This window comes from Salmo salar, chromosome ssa24 (genome assembly GCF_905237065.1).
Source record: "Salmo salar chromosome ssa24, Ssal_v3.1, whole genome shotgun sequence".
Taxonomy (NCBI): domain Eukaryota; kingdom Metazoa; phylum Chordata; class Actinopteri; order Salmoniformes; family Salmonidae; genus Salmo; species Salmo salar.
Genome location: NC_059465.1, coordinates 24527394 through 24538847, shown reverse-complemented (window position 1 = coordinate 24538847; position 11454 = coordinate 24527394).

Here is an 11454-nt window from a genome sequence, read left to right as displayed (position 1 = left end):
GTTGCAATGAGATTAGTGGAAGAATAGCATCTAGTAAAGATGAGGTCAAGCGTATTGCCTGCCTTGTGAGTAGGGGGGAAGGTGAGAGGGTGAGGTCGAAAGAGGAGAGGAGTGGAAAGAAGGAGGCAGAGAGGAATGAGTCAAAGGTAGACGTGGGGAGGTTAAAGTCACCCAGAACTGTGAGAGGTGAGCCATCCTCAGGAAAGGAACTTATCAAGGCGTCAAGCTCATTGATGAACTCTCCAAGGGAACCTGGAGGGCGATAAATGATAAGGATGTTAAGCTTGAAAGGGCTGGTAACTGTGACAGCATGGAATTCAAATGAGGAGATAGACAGATGGGTCAGGGGAGAAAGAGAGAATGTCCACTTGGGAGAGATGAGGATTCCAGTGCCACCACCCCGCTGGCTCGATGCTCTAGGGGTATGCGAGAACACGTAGTCAGACGAGGAGAGAGCAGTAGGAGTAGCAGTGTTATCTGTGGTGATCCATGTTTCCGTCAGCGCCAGGAAGTCTAGGGACTGGAGGGTAGCATAGGCTGAGATGAACTCAGCCTTGTTGGCCGCAGACCGGCAGTTCCAGAGGCTGCCGGAGACCTGGAACTCCACGTGGGTCGTGCGCGCTGGGACCACCAGGTTAGAGCGGCAGCGGCCACGCGGTGTGGAGCGTTTGTATGGCCTGTGCAGAGGAGAGAGAACAGGGATAGGCGGACACATAGTAGACAAGCTACAGAAGAGGCTACGCTAATGCAAATGAGATTGGAGTGACAAGTGGACTACACGTCTCGAATGTTCAGGAAGTTAAGCTTACGTTGCAAAAATGTTATTGACTAAAATGATACAGTACTGCTGGCTGGTGGAGTAGGCTAACTAGCAGTGGCTGCGTTGTTGACTTTGAACGTGTAGCTGGCTAGGTAACCTCGGTAGTTTCAGTACTACACCTTGTCATGATACAAAGCAACTTTGTAGCTAGCTAGCTAACATAACACTAATCAAGACGTTCCTTGTAGTGTATTTAGTTTCAACAATGCTGCTCGTCGGTAATAGTTGGCTAGGTTAGGAAAAATGGCGTCGCGGGGGACGGAAATAGCTGGCTAGCTAACCTCGATGGCTGGCTAGCTAACAATTATCAATTAACAATTATCAAGCTATGACAAAGACAACTAGGTAGCTCGCTAGGTAACACTGCACTAGTCACTAGAGACTGTTACTAGCCGGTTACCACTCTATACTCTACCCTGAACCTAAGTCACTGTTACTAGCCGGCTACCACTCGATACTCTACCCTGCACCTTAGTCACTGTTACTAGCCGGCTACCGCTCGATACTCGACCCTGCACCTTAGTCACTGTTACTAGCCAGCTACCGCTCGACACTCTACCCTGAACCTTAGTCACTGTTACTAGCCAGCTACCACTCGACACTCTACCCTGAACCTTAGTCACTGTTACTAGCCGGCTACCACTCGACACTCTACCCTGCACCTTAGTCACTGTTAATAGCCGGCTACCACTCGACACTCTAGCCTGCACCTTAGAGACTGTTAATAGCCGGCTACCACTCTATACTCTACCCTGAACCTTAGTCACTGTTACTAGCCTGCTACCACTCTATACTCTACCCTGAACCTTAGTCACTGTTACTAGCAGGCTACCACTCGATACTCTACCCTGCACTTTAGTCACTGTTACTAGCCGGCTACCACTCTATACTCTACCCTGAACCTTAGTCACTGTTACTAGCCGGCTACCACTCGATACTCTACCCTGCGCCTTAGTCACTGTTACTAGCCGGCTACCACTCGACACTCTACCCTGAACCTTAGTCACTGTTACTAGCCGGCTACCACTCGATACTCTACCCTGCACCTTAGTCACTGTTACTAGCCGGCTACCGCTCGATACTCGACCCTGCACCTTAGTCACTGTTACTAGCCAGCTACCGCTCGACACTCTACCCTGAACCTTAGTCACTGTTACTAGCCGGCTACCACTCGACACTCTACCCTGAACCTTAGTCACTGTTACTAGCCGCCTACCACTCGATACTCTACCCTGCACCTTAGTCACTGTTACTAGCCAGCTACCACTCGACACTCTGCCCTGAACCTTAGTCACTGTTACTAGCCGGCTACCACTCGATACTCTACCCTGCACCTTAGTCACTGTTACTAGCAGGCTACCACTCGATACTCTACCCTGCACTTTAGTCACTGTTACTAGCCGGCTACCACTGTATACTCTACCCTGAACCTTAGTCACTGTTACTAGCCGGCTACCACTCGATACTCTACCCTCCACCTTAGAGACTGTTACTAGCCGGCTACCACTCGATACTCTACCCTGCACTTTAGTCACTGTTACTAGCCGGCTACCACTCGACACTCTACCCTGAACCTTAGTCACTGTTACTAGCCGGCTACCACTCGATACTCTACCCTGCACCTTAGTCACTGTTACTAGCCGGCTACCACTCGATACTCTACCCTGAACCTAAGAGATGTTAATAGCCGGCTACCACTCGAAACTCTACCCTGCACCGTAGAGACTGTTACTAGCCGGCTACCACTCGACACTCTACCCTGCACCTTAGAGACTGTTACTAGCCGGCTACCACTAGAAACTCTACCATGCACCTTAGAGACTGTTACTAGCCGGCTACCACTCGACACTCTACCCTGCACCTTAGAGACTGTTACTAGCCGCCTACCACTCGACACTCTACCCTGCACCTTAGAGACTGTTACTAGCCGGCTACCACTCGATACTCTACCCTGCACCTTAGAGACTGTTACTAGCCGGCTACCACTCGACCCTGAAGCTTAGTCACTGTTACTAGCCGGCTACCACTCGATACTCTACCCTGCACCTTAGAGACTGTTACTAGCCGGCTACCACTCGACACTCTACCCTGCACCTTAGTTACTGTTACTAGCCGGCTACCACTCTACACACCCTGAACCTTAGTGATGTTACTAGCCGGCTACCACTCGAAACTCTACCCTGCACCTTAGAGACTGTTACTAGCCGGCTACCACTCGACACTCTGCCCTGCACCTTAGTCACTGTTACTAGCCGGCTACCACTCGATACTCTACCCTGCACATTAGAGACTGTTACTAGCCGGCTACCACTCGACACTCTACCCTGCACCTTAGTCACTGTTACTAGCCGGCTACCACTCGATACTCTACCCTGCACCTTAGAGACTGTTACTAGCCGGCTACCACTCGACACACTACCCTGCACCTTAGTCACTGTTACTAGCCGGCTACCACTCGATACTCTACCCTGCACCTTAGAGATGTTACTAGCCGGCTACAACTCGACACACTACCCTGCACCTTAGTCACTGTTACTAGCCGGCTACCACTCGATACTCTACCCTGCACCTTAGAGACTGTTACTAGCCAGCTACCACTCGATACTCTACCCTGCACCTAAGAGATGTTACTAGCCGGCTACCACTCGAAACTCTACCCTGCACCGTAGAGACTGTTACTAGCCGGTTACCACTCAACACTCTACCCTGCACCTCAGTCACTGTTACTAGCCGGCTACCACTCAACACTCTACCCTGCACCTTAGTCACTGTTACTAGCCGGCTACCACTCGATACTCTACCCTGCACCTAAGAGATGTTACTAGCCGGCTACCACTCGAAACTCTACCCTGCACCTTAGAGACTGTTACTAGCCGGCTACCACTCGACACTCTGCCCTGCACCTTAGTCACTGTTACTAGCCAGCTACCACTCGACACCCTACCCTGCACCTTAGTCACTGTTACTAGCCGGCTACCACTCGACACTCTACCCTGCACCTTAGTCACTGTTATTAGCCTGCTACCACTCGATACTCTACCCTGCACCTTAGAGACTGTTACTAGCCGGTTACCACTCTATACTCTACCCTGAACCTAAGTCACTGTTACCAGCCGGCTACCACTCGATACTCTACCCTGCACCTTAGTCACTGTTACTAGCCGGCTACCGCTCGATACTCGACCCTGCACCTTAGTCACTGTTACTAGCCAGCTACCGCTCGACACTCTACCCTGAACCTTAGTCACTGTTACTAGCCAGCTACCACTCGACACTCTACCCTGAACCTTAGTCACTGTTACTAGCCGGCTACCACTCGACACTCTACCCTGCACCTTAGTCACTGTTAATAGCCGGCTACCACTCGACACTCTAGCCTGCACCTTAGAGACTGTTAATAGCCGGCTACCACTCGATACTCTACCCTGCACCTTAGTCACTGTTACTAGCCGGCTACCACTCTATACTCTACCCTGAACCTTAGTCACTGTTACTAGCCTGCTACCACTCTATACTCTACCCTGAACCTTAGTCACTGTTACTAGCAGGCTACCACTCGATACTCTACCCTGCACTTTAGTCACTGTTACTAGCCGGCTACCACTCTATACTCTACCCTGAACCTTAGTCACTGTTACTAGCCGGCTACCACTCGATACTCTACCCTGCGCCTTAGTCACTGTTACTAGCCGGCTACCACTCGACACTCTACCCTGAACCTTAGTCACTGTTACTAGCCGGCTACCACTCGATACTCTACCCTGCACCTTAGTCACTGTTACTAGCCGGCTACCGCTCGATACTCGACCCTGCACCTTAGTCACTGTTACTAGCCAGCTACCGCTCGACACTCTACCCTGCACCTTAGTCACTGTTACTAGCCGGCTGCCACTCGACACTCTACCCTGAACCTTAGTCACTGTTACTAGCCGCCTACCACTCGATACTCTACCCTGCACCTTAGTCACTGTTACTAGCCAGCTACCACTCGACACTCTACCCTGAACCTTAGTCACTGTTACTAGCCGGCTACCACTCGACACTCTACCCTGCACCTTAGTCACTGTTACTAGCAGGCTACCACTCGATACTCTACCCTGCACTTTAGTCACTGTTACTAGCCGGCTACCACTGTATACTCTACCCTGAACCTTAGTCACTGTTACTAGCCTGCTACCACTCGATACTCTACCCTGAACCTTAGTCACTGTTACTAGCCGGCTACCACTCGATACTCTACCCTGCACCTTAGTCACTGTTACTAGCCGGCTACCACTAGAAACTCTACCCTGCACCTTAGAGACTGTTACTAGCCGGCTACCACTCGATACTCTACCCTGCACCTTAGAGACTGCTGTCCTTTGTACATACAGTATAGTTATTTTAATCATGTTTAAATATTCTTTTACCCTTTATATATATTTATATATTTATATAATTGCAGATATTATCGCAGGTGCAGCGAAATTCTTGTGTTTCTAGCTCTAACAGTGCAGTAATACCTAGCAATACAAAACAATACACACATAATCCAAAATGTTAAAAAATTAAGAAAAACTCGTTCTGCTCGTTCTGATTTTTCTTAATTTTTTAACATATATGTATATATATATATACAGTGAGGGGAAAAGTATTTGATCCCCTGCTGATTTTGTACGTTTGCCCACTGACAAAGAAATGATCAGTCTATAATGTTAATGGTAGGTTTATTTGAACAGTGAGAGACAGAATAACAACAAAAAAATCCAGAAAAACGCATGTCAAAAATGTTATAAATTGATTTGCATTTTAATGAGGGAAATAAGTATTTGACCCCTCTGCAAAACATGACTTAGTACTTGGTGGCAAAACCCTTGTTGGCAATCACAGAGGTCAGACCTTTCTTGTAGTTGGCCACCAGGTTTGCACACATCTCAGGAGGGATTTTGTCCCACTCCTCTTTGCAGATCTTCTCCAAGTCATTAAGGTTTCGAGGCTGACGTTTGGCAACTCGAACCTCCAGCTCCTTCCACAGATTTTCTATGGGATTAAGGTCTGGAGACTGGCTAGGCCACTCCAGGACCTTAATGTGCTTCTTCTTGAGCCACTCCTTTGTTGCCTTGGCCGTGTGTTTTGGGTCATTGTCATGCTGGAATACCCATCCACGACCTATTTTCAATGCCCTGGCTGAGGGAAGGAGGTTCTCACCCAAGATTTGACGGTACGTGGCCCCGTCCATCGTCCCTTTGATGCGGTGAAGTTGTCCTGTCCACTTAGCAGAAAAACACCCCCAAAGCATAATGTTTCCACCTCCATGTTTGACGGTGGGGATGGTGTTCTTGGGGTCATAGGCAGCATTCCTCCTCCTCCAAACACGGCGAGTTGAGTTGATGCCAAAGAGCTCCATTTTGGTCTCATCTGACCACAACACTTTCACCCAGTTGTCCTCTGAATCATTCAGATGTTCATTGGCAAACTTCAGACGGGCATGTATATGTGCTTTCTTGAGCAGGGGGACCTTGCGGGCGCTGCAGGATTTCAGTCCTTCACGGCGTAGTGTGTTACCAATTGTTTTCTCGGTGACTATGGTCCCAGCTGCCTTGAGATCATTGACAAGATCCTCCCGTGTAGTTCTGGGCTGATTCCTCACCGTTCTCATGATCATTGCAACTCCACGAGGTGAGATCTTGCATGGAGCCCCAGGCCGAGGGAGATTGACAGTTCTTTTGTGTTTCTTCCATTTGCGAATAATCGCACCAACTGTTGTCACATTCTCACCAAGCTGCTTGACGATGGTCTTGTAGCCCATTCCAGCCTTGTGTAGGTCTACAATCTTGTCCCTGACATCCTTGGAGAGCTCTTTGGTCTTGGCCGTGGTGGAGAGTTTGGAATCTGATTGATTGATTGCTTCTTTGGACACGTGTCTTTTATACAGGTAACAAGGTGAGATTAGGAGCACTCCCTTTAAGAGTGTGCTCCTAATCTCAGCTCGTTACCTGTATAAAAGACACCTGGTAGCCAGAAATCTTTCTGACTGAGAGGGGGTCAAGTACTTATTTCCCTATTTAAAATGCAAATCAATTTATAACATTTTTCACATGTGTTTTTCTGGATATTTTTGTTGTTATTCTGTCTCTCACTGTTCAAATAAACCTACTATTAAAATTATAGACTGATCATTTCTTTGTCAGTGGGCAAACGTACAAAATCAGCAGGGGATCAAATACTTTTTCCCCTCACTGTATATATATATATATATATATATATATATATATATATATATATATATATATATATATATATATATATATATATATATTGTATCTATATTCCGGACTTTGACATTGCTCGTTCTGATATTTCTTCATTTTTTACTGCACTGTTGTAGCTAGATACACAAATATTTCGCTGCACCTGCGGTAACATCTGCAAATCTGTGTACACGACCAATAAACTTTGATTTGATTTGCAATGCCAGGGTTGTGGCTTCGATTCCCATGGGGGATCAGTATGAAAATGTATGCACTCATTACTCTGGATAAGAGCATCTGCTAAATGACTCAAATGTAAATGTACTCCTTTCACACCAGACCTTCTTACTGACAGACAGTAAGAGACAGTTTCTATAGCATATTTAATGCACCACAACCTACATATTACCACTGTCTGTCTGTCTGTCTGTCTGTCTGTCTGTCTGTCTGTCTGTCTGTCTGTCTGTCTGTCTGTCTGTCTGTCTGTCTGTCTGTCTGTCTGTCGGTCTGTCTGCCTGCATGATTGCGCGTGTGCATATGTTTAAGACAACAAGGAGGTAGGCTACTTACTGTGCTAACCCGTGAGATGAGTCTGTGATGAGATACCAAGTCTTCTCCACAGAGGGCGCCATACGTCAACCTTCGCCATAAAAACATCAATTCTGGAGAGGAATATAATGTATGTATTCACATGCAGTTTTATGTTTACAGCTTTCAGTAGAACACTGGACCATCACCCTGTGCCTGGACCCCATGTCTTCTCACAACAACTCATGTTCAAATAATAATCTTAAAATCATGTTGAGCATAATATACCAGCTGCTTGTCAGCCCTATAACAAGAATATAGTCATATCCACATTACTGTGATGATGATGATTATGATGGTGATGATGATGGTGGTGTGATGAAGGACATAGGAACATTTCAGTTGGTCCAGAACAGAGCAGCACGTATTATGTCACTGGTATGCATGTCAATCTCTTCTGGCTCAAAGTTGAGGAGAGATTTGACTGAATCACTATTGGTTTTTGTGCAAGGTGTTGATGGGTTGAAGGTACCGAAAGTTCGGACACTCATCGGTATCACACAAGGGGTTGCCCAAACCCTTGCCAAGAGTGTGCAAAGCTGTCATCAAGGCAAAGGGTGGCTATTTGAAGAATCTCAAATGTAACATTTATTTTGATATGTTTAACACTTTTTGGGTACTACATAATTCCATATGTGTTATTTCATAGTTTTGAAGTCTTCACTATTATTATACAACGTAGAAAATAGTAAAAATAAAGAAAAACCCATGAATGAGTAGGTGTTCTAAAACTTTTGATCGGTAGTGTATACTGTATGTATTTATAAGTCCAAAAATGGATGTAGCAACTACAGATTGACCCTTTAAGTCTATCAAATGTGTGCAAGTTTTAGGCCAAAGGATTTTATTTATTTTATCAGAGTGAATTAGATTGAGCAATAAAAGCCCCACTTTCATGCCATAGGCTTGGATCCGCACTATGCAGCTGTTGCAAGAGCGCATTTTTCATTGGCTGTTCACTGGTTTCAAAAACAATGATCGTTAGGCAACTTAAACTTTTTGAATTCAACCAATATTGGGTTCAAATACACATTTAGATTTGAGAACTAACATCTACAATAACCACAATCCATAAGGTGCAAATAGCTAAATGAGAGAGCAGCAGTGTGATTCACATCAATGCACTATGTAGATATCAATAATAAGTGATATCCGTATCACTGAAGACTACACCACTGCTGTCATCCTTACCTCCAAGCATTTATTCAAGTTGGATAACCTTTGGATGCCGACAGCAGTCACACCATTGGAAGACATAGCTTGAACTGTAACCTACAAAAGCCTATTCCTGCTCTTTTCCCGTGATCCATCAATCTGGTGTGTCATCATAGTGGTCTCTGACTTGTGGTCAGACTCGCTTAGGTGGAACAAACTTACATTTGTGCCTTTTTTTAATGCTGATTTGAATGTCATTGAGAAAACAGAGAAGTGTCAAACATCGTTTCTGAATTTAAAAGTAATCCTCGAAATAATCATCTAGTTTTTCAAAAGTATCTGTAATCTGATTACAATATTTTTGCTGGTAATGTAACGGATTACAGTTAAAAAAAATTGTAATCCATTACTCCCCAACCCTGGTTATATTTATAGGATGGCGGTGCTCCCTGCCTGTGCCATTAAACCCCTACAACTCATCCAGAACGCCACAGCACGTCTGGTGTTCAACCTTCCCAAGTTCTCTCGCTTCACCCCGCTCCTCCGCACACTCCACTGGCTTCCAGTTGAAGCTCGCATCTGCTACAAGACCATGGTGCTTGCCTACGGAGCTGTGAGGGGAACGGCACCTCCATACCTTCAGGCTCTGATCAGGCCCTACACCCAAACAAGGGCACTGCGTTCATCCACCTCTGGCCTGCTGGCCCCCCTATCGCTGCGGAAGCACAGTTCCCGCTCAGCCCAGTCAAAACTGTTCGCTGCTCTGGCACCCCAATGGTGGAACAAGCTCCCTCACGATGCCAGGACAGCGGAGTCAATCACCACCTTCCGGAGACACCTGAAACCCCACCTCTTTAAGGAATACCTGGGATAGGATAAAGTAATCCTTCTAACCCCCCCCCCCCCCAAAAAAAAGATATAGATGTACTATTGTAAAGTGGTTGTTCCACTGGATATCATAAGGTGAATGCACCAATTTGTAAGTCGCTCTGGATAAGAGCGTCTGCTAAATGACGTAAATGTAAATGTAAATAGGATACTACATTTTCCAGTAAGAAAAATGGCCATTGGTCACCGGGAAGTCATGCTTAATTTTGAATAAGTTACTGTCAGTTTGCTGCAAGTAGTTATTGTGAAATTCACAGTAACTTACAGTGGCTGATCTGTGTCACGCTCACTGACCTGATGGCGAGGCAGGAAGTTCAGTTCGCTGCCAACCTAGAGGTTGAGGCGGGGTCCCAAGTGTGCTCATTACAAAGAATGCTTAATAGTTGTCGCCTAATGTTATAAGCTTTCTTGTAGTCAGAAAAGTTAATTGAAGTGAGCTACTGGCAGCTAGTTGCAAGTATGTTACTGTTTATTTTACAATAACTTATACACAATAAGGTTGCCAGTTAAGCTGCCAGTGAGTTACTAGCAGTTATTGGCTATTAAGTTACTGTGACTTTTACAATAACTTACTGACAGCTGGTTTCCAATTCAGTAACACAAAATTCCCAATATTTTCTATTAAGTTACTGTGAGATACAGTAATCTTTTACGTGAGATGCTCAACATATCAATCAACCACTAAAACTGGCACAACACTTCCACTTACGGTTGGCACAAATACACCATGCCCTTTAATATGATAATGAGCCCATCCGTTACATTGCCCCACCTACATTTCAAAGTTCAGTAATGATTTTACCTTATATTCAAAATATATATATATATTTTTTACATTATGCTAGATTATCTGCATATGTACCCTAAAAGGAACCAACCAGTACCATGTGAGTTCCTATGTGCACTTCTGAAGGTACCTTATGTGTACCTTTGACATTTTGTACCCCAGGGAACAACACTGTACCCTAACAGTACCCTAATTTTGAGAGTGTGTGGATATAGGTTATTGGTAATAAAGATGTACCTGGTGGCACTGCTGAAACATTAATGCACTTCTGCCCAAAAGCTTGCAAGTTCAAATTCCCAAAGCATTCATGCACACTTAACATTAACTGTCCCTGAACACTGCAATTTTTATGTTCGTGTTGTCAGATAATCAGACAATTATTCACTTGATTCTGGGCAGCTTTTAGCAAAGTGCAGAACTGTATTCTTGCCATTAAATCTGTGGCCAATCTCTATCATGTCCACAGTATTTCTGTTACATGTATTTAAAAAATGTATTTTAATTACTCCTGAGTATTGTGTATGTTGTACTACACTGGGCTGAACTACACTCCAATGTATTTTGTAACGAGATACTTTCGAAAGCTCTAATTTATATTTTCTAAATGCATGATTGATCAGAGATCATTTACACTGATGATAGCCTGAGGCCGAAACGTTTATGTTTTGTTTTCACCTTTTATTTATGCACTTTCTTGCGCAATGATATATTCGTTGGGCACCATGATGTTTCAATAAACATCTTTATTTTGCATTCAAGCCTCAGTTTTGGATTCATTCCTTTTTTCGTCCAGTATTTTCAAAACCACCCAGTTTATAAATTGTAATAGCCAACTATATGAAAGCTCCTGGTAATTAGTATGATGACATGTGACCATATTGAAATATGCACTGACACAGAGGGTGAGGGTGGTAACTAATTAGGCCTGTTTATAAAATATAAAATAGTATCTGAGTAGATTGGTTTCTGGTTTGATAATGTATATA